General features: G+C 48.6%; 1 long non-coding RNA gene across 1 annotated transcript in view; it reads right to left on the bottom strand.

The window, feature by feature from the left end:
• The window catches only part of LOC309519152, a 313,729-nt gene extending 297,122 nt beyond the window's left edge, over positions 1-16,607 (bottom strand). Inside the window, exon 1 of the long non-coding RNA XR_014213692.1 lies at positions 16,583-16,607. This is a non-coding gene — a long non-coding RNA (uncharacterized lncRNA). The remainder of the gene's footprint in view (positions 1-16,582) is intronic.
• Positions 16,608-17,073: the final 466 nt, after the last annotated feature.

Genomic DNA, 17,073 nt, shown 5'->3' with positions numbered 1-17,073 from the left:
CTCTGTGTTCGAGCCAATGGCTGCCACTGTGGTCTGTTTCAAGTTGGTGCAGTTTCACCTCTCGCAGCCAGACCTCTCTGCCAAAATGTAAGCAGATACTCTAGGACAGTTAATTAGAAACATCCTTCGACAAGGCTGCAAGGATCCTTACCTCTGAGGGCATTGGCAACAAGCAGGAACGCTTCCAAGAGCTTAGGACCAAACAATGGTTCGACGCTGATCATAAAGTCATGTCCTAGTTTGCCTACAACCTCTCTCTTTCTCTCTCCCCCTTGCTCTCTCTCTCTCCCTCCCTCCCTCTCTCATTTCATGGTCAGTTTTCTTCCACCGTTGCTGAGTCTTGGCAAGGGGGCAGTTTTCTTTGTGCCCAAAATAGCTGCCAGTTTGCTTGGCTTTGACACACAGCAGTCGCAAGTCCTATTTTCTTTTACAAACTTCCCAACCATGCGTTAAAGAGAGAAATTCGTTTCTCATTATACAGCTCCCAGCCCCGTGAAAAGGACTTCAGCTCTGCCAGGTCTCACGACCACTTCTTAAATATCTCTCTCTCTCTCTCTCTCTCTCTCTCACACACACACACACACACACACACACACACACACACCGCTTTGAAAATCTGGTTCTTGGAACACAAGCACTTTTGGAGTGCAAATGGACCATTCAGCGCTAGAAAAATGTTTATGCAGTTCTCATCTTCCTCACTGGGTGGGTCAGCATATAAAAAGTGATTTCGGCATCCTGGTAGCCAATCATAACACCTCCCTGGCTCAGATAGAGTGAGAGAAGTGCCGTTCCCTTCTGTTAACTCAGCCACATCTGAGCTGTTCCCAACTAATGACTCATTCTCAACCTGAATCCTTCGTCCTTTTTTGGGTGATGGATTTTCCAGCCTATAACTGAGGCCACAGGGTTTAACTCCTGGGGAAGCTTATAGAATCAGAGAATCTTAAAGCTGTAGAGCTGAAAGGGACCTCAAGGAACATCTAGTCCAACCCCCTGCAATGCAGGAATCTGAACTATAGCATCCCTGACAGATGGTCACCCAACCTCTGCCTAAACACCTCCAAGGGAGTCCATTCTACTGCCAGACAGCTCTTACCACCAGAAAGTTCTTCCTAATGTTTATCCAGAATCTCCTTTCTTGTAACTTGAATCTGTTGGTTCAGGTCTTACTCTCTGGAACAGGAGAAAACAAGCTTGCTCCATCTTCCATGTGACAGCTCTTTAGATTTTTGAAGATGGCTATAAAATCACTTCTCAGTCTCCTCTTCTTCTCCTTCGGGTACACTGGGCCAAGGCCGTTTAGGGCTTTAAAGGTCAGCCCCAAGACTTTGAATTGTGCTCAGAAATGTCCTGGGAGCCAATGTAGGTCTTTCAATGTAGGTTATGTGGTCTTGGCGGCTGCTCCCAGTCACCAGTCTAGCTGCCACATTCTGGATTAGTTGCAGTTTCTGGGTCACCTTCAAAGGTACCCCCATGTAGAGTGTGTTGCAGTAGTCCAAGTGAGAGATAACTAGAGCATGCACCACTCTGGCAAGACAGTGTGCGGGCAGGGAGGGTCTCAGCCGGCGTACCAGATGAAGCTGGTAGACAATTGCCCTGGAGACAGAATTGACCTGCACCCCCATGGACAGCTGTGAGTCCAGAATGACTCCCAGGCTGCACACCTGGTCCTTCAGGGGCACAGTTACCCCATTCAGGACCAGGGAGTCCTCCATACCCGCCTGCACCCTGTCCCCCCAAAACAGTACTTCTGTCTTGTCAGGATTCAACCTCAATCTATTAGCCACCATCCAGCCACCTCCAGGGAAGTGCATGAAGGGGTTCGCTGAGAGTCAGGAAGGGATAAAGATCTCAGTTTGAGCTGCTTCCCTTGGGAAGGCCTGTAGACCATCTTCCTTTCATGTAAAGGTAAAGGTACCCCTGCCCGTACGGGCCAGTCGTGTCCGACTCTAGGGTTGTGCGCTCATCTCACTTAAGATGAGTCCAACCCCCTGCTTGGCAGGGGGTTGGACTCGATGGACCTTGTGGTCTCTTTCAACTCTATGATTCTATGATTCTATGATTCTAAGAGGTTGGGAGCCAGCGCTGTCCACAGACACTTCCGGCTCATGTGGCCAGCATGACGAAGCTGCTCTGGCGAGCCGGCACCAGCGCAGCACACGGAAACGCCGTTTACCTTCCCGCTATAAAGCGGTACCTATTTATCTACTTGCACTTAAGGGTGCTTTCAAACTGCTAGGTGGGCAGGAGCTGGGACCGAAAGACGGGAGCTCACCCCGCCGCGGGGATTCGAACCGCCGACCATACGATCTGCAAGTCCTAGGCGCTGAGGTTTTACCCACAGCGCCACCCACGTCCCATAGTCCTTTCATGTAAAGGTAAAGGTAAAGGTACCCCTGCCCGAACGGGCCAGTCTTGACAGACTCTGGGGTTTGTGCGCCCATCTCACATCTATTGGCCGGGGGCCAGCGCTGTCCGGAGACACTTCCGGGTCACGTGGCCAGCGTGACAAAGCTGCATCTGGCGAGCCAGAGCCGCACACGGAACGCCGTTTACCTTCCCGCTGGTAAGCGGTACCTATTTATCTACTTGCCCCCGGGGGTGCTTTCGAACTGCTAGGTTGGCAGGCGCTGGGACCGAGCAGCGGGAGCGCACCCCGCCGCGGGGATTCGAACCGCCGACCTTTCGATCGGCAAGCCCTAGGCTCTGAGGCTTTAGCCCACAGCGCCACCCGCGTCCCATAGTCCTTTCATGTAGAAGGTCCCAATTTCAACCCTTGCAATCTCCAGGTAGGGCTAGGAATGTCCCTCATCAGTAACCCTGGAGAGCCACTGCCACTGCAGACAATATTGAGCTGGATGGACCAGTATAAAGCATCCTTCTATGTCCCCATGAAGCAACAGGTCCCTTTTAAGCTCTAAGCCTGAATCAAGGAAATCAACACCCAACATTGCTCTGGCTCATGGGAGTTGTAGTCCAAATCCTGGTTAGCAAAGACTGGTTCAAACCTTTAGCCACGGGCCTCTAGTCTTCATATACCATACTTTTCCGGGTATAACACGCCCCCATGTATAAGACACCCTCTCTTTTTGAGGACTCCAAATTGAGAAATTGGGGGGAAATTGCCCAGAGTTGTTGAGGTTTTTTTTGGGGGGGGTGCCAAAAATCGCTCACCCATGGGACCAACACAGCCGATCGCACGCACATCAACGAAGCGATCAATCATCTGAGTGCTCGCCAACAGCAAATGCCAATAGCCCGCCTAATTGCCGCAGCAGTCAATAGCCTGCGGAACTTGCCAAAACAGCCAATCAACTGCCAAAACGCCACTGGAAATCTCTGGCTCATGGCAACCACCAATCGCCCATCCAACCTCACCACTATCCGTGTATAAGACGACCCCAAATAACTAGTCTTATACAGAAAAATACGGTAATTTGCTAGTCATTTATCAGATTCAAAAGCCACAAAGAGGGAGGAGAGGAAAGCAAGGCAGGAATGCCATTGGCTCGCTGAAGTGTCTTGCATTCACTGCTTTGGTTGCCAGGCGATGAGCCTGCCCCGCCTCCGTACAGGAAGGCTTCTACTTTGCCTAGCATGATCCAGATCAGATCAGATTTTATAAATTTCATAAGAGCCCTGTTATTCCTCTGTCTTTCTTCATTTGCTCATCCATCCGGCAGAGTGCCCAATCTCTCGCAAAGATCTTTCCTGCGAATTCACCTGAGGCTGATACTCTATAATACATGCCTTTTAGCATATAATCAAATGAAACTATAGACTCCAGGCCCGGCACATTTTAATCTTTCGATCAACTTAATATCTCAAGGAATAACTTTGCAGGCTTTTAGCCCCTGACATTTATTAATCCCCCCATCGTAGAGATTCTCTGACACTTGACCTCGCGGGAAACATATAAGAGAGCAGGCAGAGAGTGCCGAGGCTTACGCCTGCAGCGGAAGAAAGTGGCAGAGTCCTGCCTTGGCAGAGAGGACTGCACCACTTTAAGCTGCAGGTAGAAAAATCAAACTTGGCAATTATAGTGGACGCTCGGGTTGCGAACGTGATCCATGCGGGATGCACGTTCGCAACCCACAGCATTCGCAACCCGCAGTGGCGCATCTGCGCAAGCGCGGGTTGCGGTTCGGTGCTTCTGCGCATCCGCAAAGCTTGATTTAGCACTTCTGCACATGCGCGACAGCCGAATCCTGGAAGTAACCCGTTCCAGTGCTTCTGGGTTTCGCCGGTTTGCAACCCAAAAAAAACGCGACCTGAAGCATCTGTAACCCGGGGTATGACTGTACCTCTTTTACAAAAAACAACAACAACCCAGTCCCTATCTGTACAAACTCTAATGTACCACAAATAGAAAGCAAGGATATGAGCTTATATTAAAGGTAAAGGTAAAGGTACCCCTGCCCGAACGGGCCAGTCTTGACAGACTCTGGGGTTTGTGCGCCCATCTCACATCTATTGGCCGGGAGCCAGCACTGTCCGAAGACACTTCCGGGTCACGTGGCCAGCGTGACAAAGCTGCATCTGGCGAGCCAGAGCCGCACACGGAACGCCGTTTACCTTCCCGCTGGTAAGCGGTACCTATTTATCTACTTGCCCCCGGGGGTGCTTTCGAACTGCTAGGTGGGCAGGCGCTGGGACCGAGCAGCGGGAGCGCACCCCGCCGCGGGGATTCGAACCGCCGACCTTTCGATCGGCAAGCCCTAGGCGCTGAGGCTTTAGCCCACAGCGCCACCCGCGTCCCTGAGCTTATATTAATCCCCAGCAAATTTAGTGATCTCCCAGCACTAACACTATCTCCCAGTCTTCATGTCGTTACATAACCTGCAACATTTCCCTGATGAAATTGGGATGTTTACTATTATATTATTATTCCCTACCCATCTGACTGGCTTGCCCAGGCACTGTGGGCAGTTTCCAACATATATAAAACCCTAACATGAAACATCAAGAAACTTCCCTAAACAGGGATGACTTGTATAGGGTCACATAACGCCACACCTTCCAACATTTCTCTCATGAAAACAGGGATATCCTAAGGGAAAGTGGGACATTCCGGGATCAAATCAGGAACCGGGACAGCTTCTGTAAATCTGGGACAGTCCCTGGAAAATAGAGACACTTGGAGGGTCTGATCCTGGCTGCCTGACTATGCCACACATCTTCAGCCTGGCATACAAAGGGAAAATCTAGCAATCTAGTATTAGAATTAGGAATGCTTATGAAAAAGAAAAAACAGATTCCAGACCTCATTGTGGAGGAAATATTGGAACTTAAGGAAGTTTGAGTAGCAGGATGCTGTGGGATGCCCTTTACCTGGCTTCTACTAGAAGATTCCTGCTGGATCAGACCAAAGGCACAGCACCCACAATGGCCAGTCAGATGCCCCTTCCTCTCAAGTAGGAAATGGGTGCAATAGCCCCTTCTTTAGTCGCCCCCCAGAGGTTTGTTTTTGTTTATTTATCTGCTGTCTACTCAGCTCCATCCTTTGCCATCAGAGTCCTCTTGTGGTCTGGCGGCCTTTGCACTGAGCTAGCAAGGCCATACTAATGATGATGATGATGATGATGATGATGATAATAATAATAATAATAATAATAATAATAATAATAATAATAATTTCTTATTTATACCCCACCCATCTGGCTGGGTTTCCCCGGCCACTCTGGGCGGCTTCCAACAGAACACCAAAATACAATAACCTGTTAAACATTAAAAGCTTCCCTAAGGAGGGCTGCCTTCAGATGTCTTCTAAAAGTCTGGTAGTTGTTTTTCTCTTTGACATCTGGTGACATTGATTGATTGATTGATTGATTGATTGATTGATTGACTGACTGATTGATTGACTGAAAGAATCAAATCCTAGAATTGTAGATATGGAAGGGACCACGAGGGTCATCTAGTCCAAACCCTTTCAGTGCAGGAACCTTTCTGCCCAATGTGGGGTTCGAACCCACGGCCTTGAGGTTAAGAATCTCATGCTCTACCAATCACTTCCACTGGCCTTGTTATTAGCAATGCTTTCTAAGGCCCATTTGACTTCACTCTCCAGGATGTCTGGCTCAAGGTCAGCAACCACACTACCTGGGGTATACGAGACATATATTTCTTTCTGGTATAGTTCCTCTGTGTATTCTTGCCACCTCTTCTTGATGTCTTCTGCTTCTGTTAGGTCCTTTCCTCTTTTGTCTTTTATTATGGAAATCTTTGTACGAAATGTTCCTTTCATATCTCCAATTTTCTTGAACAGATCTCTGGTTTTTCCCATTCTATTGTTTTCCTCTATTTCTTTGCATTGCTCGCTTAAGAAGGCCTTCTTGTCTCTCCTTGCTATTTTTTGGAAATCTGCATTCAATTTCCTGTATCTTTCTCTATCTCCCTCGCATTTTGCTTGCCTTCTCTCCCCCGCTATTTGTAAGGCCTTGTTGGACAGCCACTTTGCTTTCTTGCATTTCCTTTTCATTGGGATGGTTTTAGTTGCTGCCTCTTGTATAATGTTACGAGCCTCCATCCATAGTTCTCCAGGCACTCTGTCCACCAAATCTAAATCCTTAAACCTGTTCCTCACTTCCACTGTGTATTCATAAGGGATTTGACTTAGACTGTATCTTACTGGCCCAGTGGTTTTTCCTACTTTCTTCAGTTTAAGCTTGAATTTTGCTATAAGAAGCTGATGATCTGAGCCACAGTCAGCTCCAGGTCATGTTTTTGCTGACTGTATAGAGCTTCTCCATCTTTGGCTGCAGAGAATATAATCAATCTGATTTCAATGCTGCCCATCTGGTGATGTCCATGTGTAGAGTCGTCTCTTGTGTTGTTGGAAAAGAGTGTTTGTGATGACCAGCTTGTTCTCTTGGCAGAACTCTATTAGCCTTTGCCCTGCTTCGTTTTGAGCTCCAAGGCCAAACTTGCCAGTTGTTCCTTTTCTCTCTTGATTCCCTACTTTAGCATTCCAATCCCCTATAATGAGAAGAACATCCTTCTTTGGTGTCATTTCTATAAGGTGTTGTAAGTCTTCATAGAATTGGTCAATTTTATATGCTTGTTGTCTTTGTCCATGGAGTTTTCTTGGCAGGGATACTGGAGTGGCTTGCCGGTTCCTGCTCCAGGTGGATCACGTTTGGTCAAAACTCTCCACTATGACCTGTCCATCTTGGGTGGCCCTGCATGGCATAGCTCATAGCTTTTCTGAGTTATTCAAGCCCCTTCGCCACGGCAAGGCAGTGATCCATGAAGGGGATGCCTGTCTTAGACCATAACAAAAATATATTTTGATTTCCCAAGCCATGGCACAACTTTTTAGCACCCAGCATTTCTGGAAATGGAAAGCTGAAAAATTCAAGTACCTAGGATGACCCGGCCAGGTGAGGTGGGGAATGACCCACCCGTCTGTCTCTATGGCAACAGAGCAACAGGGGCGCCGACTTATAAAAAATATTGGTGGGCCCATACCGGGGTCCCGGTTCTGCCTGTCACATGAATTCGCCGCTCACTCACCGCCTGTGATCTGCGCGGGGCCAAGCACAGAGCCAGCTGGAACCACAGGACCACCAGGGAGAGTCTGGACTGCGAGCGCTGAAGCAGCGGGGGCGGTGGAGGTGGTGGGGGCAGCGGCGGTGGCTGCTGCTCCTGCCGCCGCCTCTTCTCTAGGAACGGATCCCCGCTGCTCGGGTTCATTCCATGATACATCTTTCATCCGCAAAGGGCATCGGGATTGCAACGGTCTGCAACGACAGGAACAGGCAGCTTTGCTTCAGCAGCACACAGGCAGTTCCCTCCGCACACCTTCCCGCCCCCTCCCGGAGGAGGCGCCCCTCACTCAACGGCACTTTCTGGCCCTCCGCCAGCAAAAAAGGAAAACCTATCCCACGCCGGGTCGCCCCCCGCACGCTGCCCTTCCGTCGCGCGCTCCCTGGCGGCAGGATGGCAGTGGTGCTTTTGCATGCAAGAACCGGCCTGCCCTCCCCAGGCTTCGCGCCGGGAGGCGGCCACCCCCTCCTACCAACGTCACCTTAGCCGAACCCAGAAAAAAAGCCCCGCTCCGGCGGCGGGAACTCCCGTCCCCTCCATTCTCCCCTCACCCCGGTCCCTCGCCGGCGACGAATACGCCGTTCCTCGGCCCCGTGGCTCCATTCCTTTCTAAAGTCCCGCCGCTGGGGGTCTTCCTCTGACTGACCGACCTGCTCCTGGTCACTTTGGGAGGCGCGCACCGGAGTCCCCTGCGCGGTTTTTGGCAAGGTGCCTAATAATTTTCTTAAATTGTTGGGGGGGCAGAGCCCCCCCAAATGAATTTTTGAGGGGGCTCGGGCCCCCTCAGGCCCCATGGAGTTGGCGCCTATGCAGAGCAACCTCTTTGTATATGGGAAAATGCAGTACTTAACTAGCCAGCCAAGGCCATTCCCTTAGCAAAGCAGCCTGCTTGGCTGGTTCTGCAGCCTCTGCTACTAAAATCTCTGCAGGGATGGAATCACTTAGGGTATCATTCATACTGACCCCACCCCAAACATAGAACAATACAGTGGTACCTCGGGTTACATACGCTTCAGGTTACAGACTCCACTAACCCAGAAACAGTACCTCGGGTTAAGAACTTTGCTTCAGGATGAGAACAGAAATTGCGCAGCGGCAGCGGGAGGCCCCATTAGCTAAAGTGGTACCTCAGGTTAAGAAGAGTTTCAGGTTAAGAACGGACCTCCAGAAAAAATTAAGTTCTTAACCCGAGGTACCATTGTCCCACCACCAACATCCTATGATAATCACTTAAATTCAGTGTCCAAGTATCAAGAAAAGCTGGGGTTCTGCAACCTGGAAAAATTATGCAGGTAGAAGAAATGGGGAGGAGCTATGTAGGCACTGGCGGAGGAAAGAGGGTGCGGTGAATGCGGTCTACCCAGCAGTGGCGTAGCGTGGGGGGTGCAGGGGGGGCCGGCCGCACCGGGCGCAACATCTGGGGGTTAGGGTTAGGGGGCACAAATCCACAGGTTAGGGGGCGCAAATTACTTGCCTTGCCCCGGGTGCTGACAACCCACGCTACGCCACTGCTACCCAGGGTGTCATCCCAGGGGGAGGGGTTGAAATTGCCACGCCAAACTCCTGGGACGCTTGCTGCTTGCCGTGGGCAGTGTCCCCCTGAGATGCTTGCCCCGCCCCCTCTGCAGCTGGCCCCACCCCCGGGTGCTGGAGCAGCTAGCTGTGCCTCTGTATGGAGGGCAACAAAGCCCTCCCACCAACCCCCGAAACTCCTGTTCCGCCACCCTGGAGAGCTTGCACCCTTCCACGCACAACACGAGGGCTAGCAACTTGTCGTTTGTTTCCAAGAGACGATTCTCAAGATACAGAATTCTGCACCTTTTCCCTGCATCCGCCACGCGCAGGTTCACAACACAAACACCGCACTGGCAGAGCAGCGTCAAGGAACGTCGTTCTCCCTGCCCTGCCCTCTGTACATTTCGCGGCGTGGATTTACGAAAAGCCGAGAAAAATCCCTTTTAATTTAGGAAAGGGCCCTTTGTGGGAATCCGCCTTGAGAGACAGAGCAGGGTTTGGAGATATCTTTGATGTTCCATCCGTGGAACTCCTCAAATTACGGAGCACAATCACTTTTGAGCCTTAGCGGCGCTGAATAAACTGTCTGTCCAGAGACACAATGAGAAAACACAGACGCCGGAGAGCTCAGTAACAAGGGGGAGACAAATTGTCGGCAGCGCCATGAATATTAAAAGCCACGCTCTAAAAAGATTTTCTATTCTTTTCTTTAAAAAAAAAAAAAGGAACAGGAAGGATGATGCCCATGACTTGCTTACAAGCTGGCACGCTGACTTCTGAGCCTTCATTTTATCAAGAAGGATCATCTTCATTTCGTATATATTTATTTATTTTAAGCCCTTTGAAATGTACAAAATGATGTACAATATATTGACATGCAAGGAGCTTCCTGACCTAATCTAAAGCAATTTGAGAATCCTAAGCACTGTAAGGGATCTTGGGGGATCATCTAGTCAAAGGGCAGGGGTCCTTTTTTAGAGCCCGAGGGCCATATCCCCTCGTAGCAATCATCCAGGGGCCGAGTGCCAGCATGGGATGGGCAGAGACCAAAAGTAAGTGGTCCTGCTCAAAGTTGCGTAGAGCTGCGTTCCAGCCAGGAAACATCAGAAGCTTCTGCCCCTTCCTGTGGACACACACACACAAACACACAAACACACCTCTCTCTGGGCAAGGAAGGGGCATGATCACAGGGAAGGGGCATATTCCAGCCAGGCAAATGCACTCAGGGCCAATGAGGGGCATGGGCTGGGGAGAATTCTAGGGGCCTGATAGAGCGATCAGCCCCTGAGTCTGAGGTTCCCCTCTCCTGATCTCATCCAACCTCTTTGCTCAGTGCAAGATCTAAAATGCAGAATTGCCCAAGGTGTAAAGGTAAAGGTAAAGGGACCCCTGATGATTAGGTCCAGTCGTGGCCGACTCTGGGGTTGCGGCGCTCATCTCGCTTTATTGGCCGGCGTACAGCTTCCGGGTCATGTGGCCAGCATGACTAAGCTGCTTCTGGCGAACCAGAGCAGCGCATGGAAACGCTGTTTACCTTCCCGCCGGAGCGGTACCTATTTATCTACTTGCACTTTGACCTGCTTTCAAACTGCTAGGTTGGCAGGAGCAGGGACCAAGCAATGGGAGCTCACCCCGTCGCAGGGATTCGAACCACCGACCTTCTGATCGGCAAGTCCTAGGTTCTGTGGTTTAACCCACAGCACCACCCACATCCCTTAAATACTTTTAGCAGAGGATGGTTTCGATCCATCGACCTCTGGGTCATGGGCCCAGCACACTTCCTCTGTGCCACTCCCAGCAGTAAATCACACCATACCAGAGTTAACTCTTAATTAGCAAAAACAGGGTCGACACAGCAGTGTCAGGCCTTGGCCCCATGAAGCAGTTGCTGAGGCTGAAGATCCGAGGAACTGGAGACTATGTCTGCAAGTCACGAACCTCTCCTCTGCCCTTTTCATGCCTCTTCTGGTTCTAGGAGACCAGGGGAGAGGGAAGCTTGTCGCAGCAGGATCAGGCCCTCCAAGGGTCCTCCTTCTTCAGGTTTGTGATTTGATCCCAGAATGTCCCACTTTTCCTCCAGACGTCCCTATTTTCATTGCTTTTGTTCTTACTGGTCCCCTCCCCTACAAGCCAACTTTTGGCAGGCAAGGCAACCTACCTGCCAATCACCTGAGAGCATTACATCATCAGGTGATTATCAGGGATATTGCCCCACCCACCTGCCATAGTCCCTTGTGCAGCACTTAGGAACTGCGGGATAATAGCTTTTGCCATAATAATAATAATAATAATAATAATAATAATAATAATAATAATTTATTATTTATACCCCACCCATCTGGATGGGTTTCCCCAGCCACTCTGGGCGGCTTCAACAAAATATAAAAATACAATACAGTGGTACCTCGGGTTACATACGCTTCAGGTTACATACGCTTCAGGTTACAGACTCTGCTAACCCAGAAATAGTACCTCAGGTTAAGAACTTTGCTTCAGGATGAGAACAGAAATCGTGCTCCGGCGGCACAGCAGGAGCAGGAGGCCCCATTGGCTAAAGTGGTGCTTCAGGTTAAGAACAGTTTCAGGTTAAGAACGGACCTCCGGAACGAATTAAGTACTTAACCCGAGGTACCACTGTAGTTGTTGTTCTCTTTGACATCTGGTGGGAGGGCGTTCCACAGGGTGGGTGCCACCACCAAGAAGGCCATCTGCCTGGTTCCCTGTAACTTGACTTCTTGCAGTGAGGGAACCACCAGAAGGCCCTCAGCACTGGACCTCCGTGTCCAGGCACTGTTTTATTATGTTATTATCTATGTTGGAAGCCACCCAGGATGGCCAGTTCGATACCCAGCACTCCCCAAGTCCAAGCTATCTGCAGGAACCAGCTGCCTGACAGAGTTTCTCATGCAGCCAATCTCTACCAACCCCACACCTGATGTCATGCGTGGTTTCAGTGGTGGGGAAAGTAGGTGAGACTGGGGGGAAACAGCCTTCTGGTCCAGATTTGGCCCATGGGGTAGAAGTCTCTCAGGCTTGCTCTAGAGAGAAGGGATGTTCTGTGAATGCACTGTTGGAGCTTTGCGACAGGGGAATGGTCTCCCTCGGGAGGTTGTGGACTCTCCTTCCTTGGAAGTTTTTAAGCAGAGGTTGGATGGCCGTCTGTCATGGATGCTCTAGCTGAGACTCCTGCTTTGCAGAGGGTTGGACTAAATGACCCTCAGGGTCCCTTCCAAAGCTACAATTCTATGATTTGGAGGCTCTGGATCTGAGCTCCATTTTTCAGCTGCAGTTTAAAACTTCTCACAGTGTCAACACAAGCAGATGTGGGTTTTTGTTTGTGTGTTTAGCTTTAGTCTTCTTGTCCCCTTATTTCAAGCAAAGATACCTTTGGAGCATGAGAGACAAGAAAGAGAGAGAGAGTGCAAGTCTTTCACTACACAGCCAGTGACTCACCTGATTAACAGATACGCTTGTTTTCAATCTGTGATTAAAAGCTTCAGTTCATTTATTATTCCAAAAGCTCTCGGCTCTGGCTGACAGATCTCTCCTAAGAGATGGTTGAGTACAGAGGCTTTTAGTGGGTCAGGAGCATACCCAGCCCATCAAGGTCCAAAACCAAGAAAATCCATCCAAAAGTTGGAACCCAAAGTTTCCTTTGAGGGTAAAGGTAGAGGGACCCCTGACCATTAGGTCCAGTAGTGGCCGACTCTGGGGTTGCGGCGCTCATCTCACTTTATTGGCCGAGGGAGCCGGCGTACAGCTTCCGGGTCATGTGGCCAGCATGACTAAGCTGCTTCTGGCGAACCAGAGCAGTGCATGGAAATGCCATTTACCTTCCCACTGGAGTGGTACCTGTTTATCTACTTGCACTTTGACGTGCTTTCGAACTGCTAGTTGGGCAGGAGCTGGGACCGAACAATGGGAGCTCACCCCGTCACGGGGATTTGAACTGCCGACCTTCTGATCGGCAAGTCCTAGGCTCTGTGGTTTAGACCACAGTGCCACCCTCATCATTGAGTAGGACGTCCCTATTTTCATTGGATAAATGCAGGAGGTTATCTTATCCAGTTGGGCTGCATTTGAATATTGAAATCCGCAAGTTATCTGAGCTAAAGTGACTATCGCTTACAGCTGCTGGCCAAAGGAACATGCCAGATTTCTCAGCAGACAGCTTAAAAGATGAAACTGTGCTGAAGTATCGCCACATTGGCTTAGCCGAATTGAAATAATAAAGAGGGTTATTTCTTTATAACAAATATTTGTATACCGTTGAGCCGTTAAAATATATATATATCTCAAAGCAGTTTACAGCAATGGAAACCTAAAACCTTACTGGGAAAACCATGTTTAAAATGGCCTAGAACAGGCATCAAATACATTAACGAGGACTGGGAAAAATTTGTAATATATTTGACAAAACACTGTAAACAGTTAAAAACACTTGCAATGAGAAAAGAATTGTAGGAGAAAATAGTGTTTTATGGACATATGGAAGATAATATGATATGTTGTGAAAATGGTTACTAGTAGACTCCACGAAAGGGAGGGTGGAAGTCTGAGAATTTGAAGAATTCTATATATTTTGATTTTATTTTATATTTCTGTGAATGTAAAACCAAATTGTAAAATCATATATATCACAGGCATGAAATAACCATTGTGGATGGATGTACTCTTAAAGGTAAAGTAAAGGACCCCTGACAGTAAAGTCCAGTCGCAAACAACTCTGGGGTTGCGGCGCTCTTCTCACTTTACTGGCCGAGGGAGCCAGCGTTTGTCCGCAGACAGTTTTTCCAGGTCATGTGGCCAGCATGACTAAGCCACTTCTGGCAAAACCAGAGCAGTGCACGGAAACGCCATTCACCTTCCCACCGGAGTGGTACCTATTTATCTACTTGCACTTCGACGTGTTTTCGAACTGCTAGGTTGGCAGGAGCAGGGACCGAGCAACGGGAGCTCACCCCGTCGCGGGGATTTGAACTGCCGACCTTCCAATCTGCAAGCCCAAGAGGCTCAGTGGTTTAGACCTCAGCACCACCCGTGTTTTTTAATGGCCTGCATAGGTTTGGGCGGAATAGAAAAGTTCCCGGCGGGCATTTAAAAGCTGGCACAGAAGGAGCCTGCAGAATCTCTATTGGCAGAGTGTTCCAGAGAATATTCAGAAGCCGCCTGTCTCTAAATGCCAGAGCGCAAAGGGGGAGAGGACTGTGGACCCAGGATGTTCTTGTGAGCTTCCTGGGGGCATCTGGTTGTGGAAACAGGATGTTGGGCTAAATGGGCCATTGGCCTGATCCAGCCGCAGGCTCCTCTTACGTTCTTATGACTGCCTTGGAAGTGTAACCCCTTGTCCTTCGTTCCCGAACACAAAGGAAAGGAAACTGTTTACAGAAAATAAAAGGCTTGTAAAATGGGGCTCTGAGGGGCTCAGTAAATGATTATGCTAATTAGAGGCAGAGCGCCGAAGCGATGCTCAGGAATTTTGAACTGGAGTTTTTAGTGTGATTACCGATGATATTAAAATTCTATTAGTCTTCACTTAAAAATGTAAAAAAATAAAATAAAAAAGCAGAAGGGGATAACGGGTTTGTACTTTGAGAAATCTACCCTTTCGGCACAGGTAGATTTGAGGGGGTGCAGAGGGTGGAATAACACCTTTGTAAAATAGTGGGGAAAGGGTTTTGCTTGACGACAACGATGTTGAAAGTTATCTGTGCGGTCCCTGGAGAACTGGTGACACCGGAGACCAGAAAACTGATAGGAGGCACAAAAAAAGGCTAATCTTCCCTGGAATTGTTTGGTATTCTCCAAAGCAGGAGTCCTGACTAGGGTCGCCAGGTCAGGAGCACGCCAGACCCTGAGATTCCAGGGCCCAAACCTGAGACCTAGGGGCGGCCCCCCTGGTGATGTCATGGGGCATTCCCCAGTGATGTCACAGGGAAGGCCCTGGAGATGGAGGTTAATTGGGAGAAGAGAACAGGTGCTATAATTTGCAGACAGCTCCTGCTGGGCTTAAGCCAGCAAGCTGCATACACAGTCTTCTTAATAAAATGTTTTTTGTTGTTGTTATTATTATTATTATTAAAGGCACTCATCCCCACCTGGAAATTCCAGCCCTCCCCCTGCCACCTGGAAGGAGTCGGGCAAATCTGGAGACATCAGTAGGGTTGCCATATTCCCAAAAGTTAAAATCAGGACAAAGTTGTTGTTCATTCATTAATCCAGTAGTAGCCAATTTGGCACCAGAAATTCCACAACTGATCGCTGGCCACACAGGCAGAGGCTGGTGGGTAATGTAGTCCAAAAACATTTGGATGATTCCATGCTAAGTACCCCTACTTTAATCTGTTTATCCATCTAAGAATTAAACTTTTTTTAAAAAAAGAAATGCAGAATTTAAGTTGCCGTGATGTGGAATTTCCGTGGTTTAATTTCATTTCTTTCTCCCCTAATTGTTATTTCTTTTTAACCTTCCCGATGCCCGCTTAGTGAAAATAAAGAGGCACTGGGGAAGGAAACTTTCTCTTCCTCTTCTCGCTCTCTCTCTCCCTCTGCCTTGTCCGTGATAAATTCTTAATGAGCACCTGTTACAATGTTAATGAAAGTAAGATCTGTCTGTAAATAAAGAAAATTTAATAACTTAACAAGCTGGATTAAAATTCCCAACCTGTCCTTTTGCTAATCTAACACCAAACACCAAATAGTTGCCATCTAAGCAGGAAAGCCTTTAATGCATTCACCTCCGTGTACTTTTCCAGCGATAATTAATATTTTAAAAATTTATAAAACTGAAACGGCAGGTCTGATTGTAACAAACAAGATATCTGTCTTTAATCTACTACAAAAGGTTTGGTACAAACCCCTTAAATGATACTAAACTGTAAGCCAGCAGGTTCCACAGGGGGCCGGATTGTGTTTAACTTCGTTGGTATTCGCCGTATTCACAGCCTGTATAATTGTGTTTCAAATTGCAGTTGATCGGTAATTCTGTAGCTGAGTGGAAAATAGGAAATGAGAACATTGTTTCATATATATATATATATATATATATATATATATATATATATATATAACCATTAAATAAATAACTTTCAAGGTATGTCCTCTGGACATCGAGGGAATATTAACATTTGACAAATGGACGCTGTTATTTCTGAAAGTAAACTAAAAGTTCTTTAAGGGGAAACAATCAAGAATTTTCTCATACAAAATACAGCGATTTGTGACTTGTTAGAAAAGGGTCACCATCACTCAGAAGCACAGCATGGGCTTTGCATGCTGATGTAAAACAAGTTCGGGGAAGCTTTCGCCCTCGCCAGGTGTTGCTGAACTAAAACTCTGAACATTCTTGCTGAGGCTGATGGGAGTTGTAGTTCAACAACACCTGGCGAGGGCAAAAGCTTCCCTGGTGTGAAAGATTCCAGGACCCATCCCCAGTGCCGGATTTACGTAAAGCTAAACAAGCTATAGCTTAGGGCCCCACTCTCTTGGGGGCCCCAAAAAAATTTAAAGGGGGGAAAACTGGATGTACATTTCCAAAATATAAGATTAAAAAATAAAATAAAACCTACATCCAGCTTGTGTAGGCTCCTGTGATGTAAGTAATGGGCCCCGCCTGCTAGCTTGCTCCCTCAAATATCACTGGTTTGCTCCTTTTTATATATAGGGTGCCTACATTCTGCATGGACGGGTTGCAGGGCAACATGGGCAAATGGCTTTAGATAGGTCAGGGATCAGCAACCTAAGCCCCATGGGCTGGAAGTGGCCTGCAGAGGTCATTTGACTGGCCCACGAGCCGCCCCTGAACTGAGCTGCCTACTCGTGTGCTGGGCTGTGCTAAACTGGCGCAGCACGATGCAGGGACTCGCTTCCGCGGCACCGGAAATTGCGTCTGCACACGCTCAGATGCCGGGTATCGCATCTGTGCACTTGCAGACGCTGAAAATCACGGGCCTGCGCACTCATGCGCACGCGCAATCCGGCCCATGGAGGGATCTCTGCAGGACCGATCCC

Source organism: Podarcis vaucheri (genome assembly GCF_965113315.1).
Source record: "Podarcis vaucheri genome assembly, chromosome: 14".
Classification (NCBI taxonomy): Eukaryota; Metazoa; Chordata; class Lepidosauria; order Squamata; family Lacertidae; genus Podarcis; species Podarcis vaucheri.
Note: the sequence above shows the minus strand (reverse complement) of the source record. Positions and strands in the feature narration are given on the sequence as shown.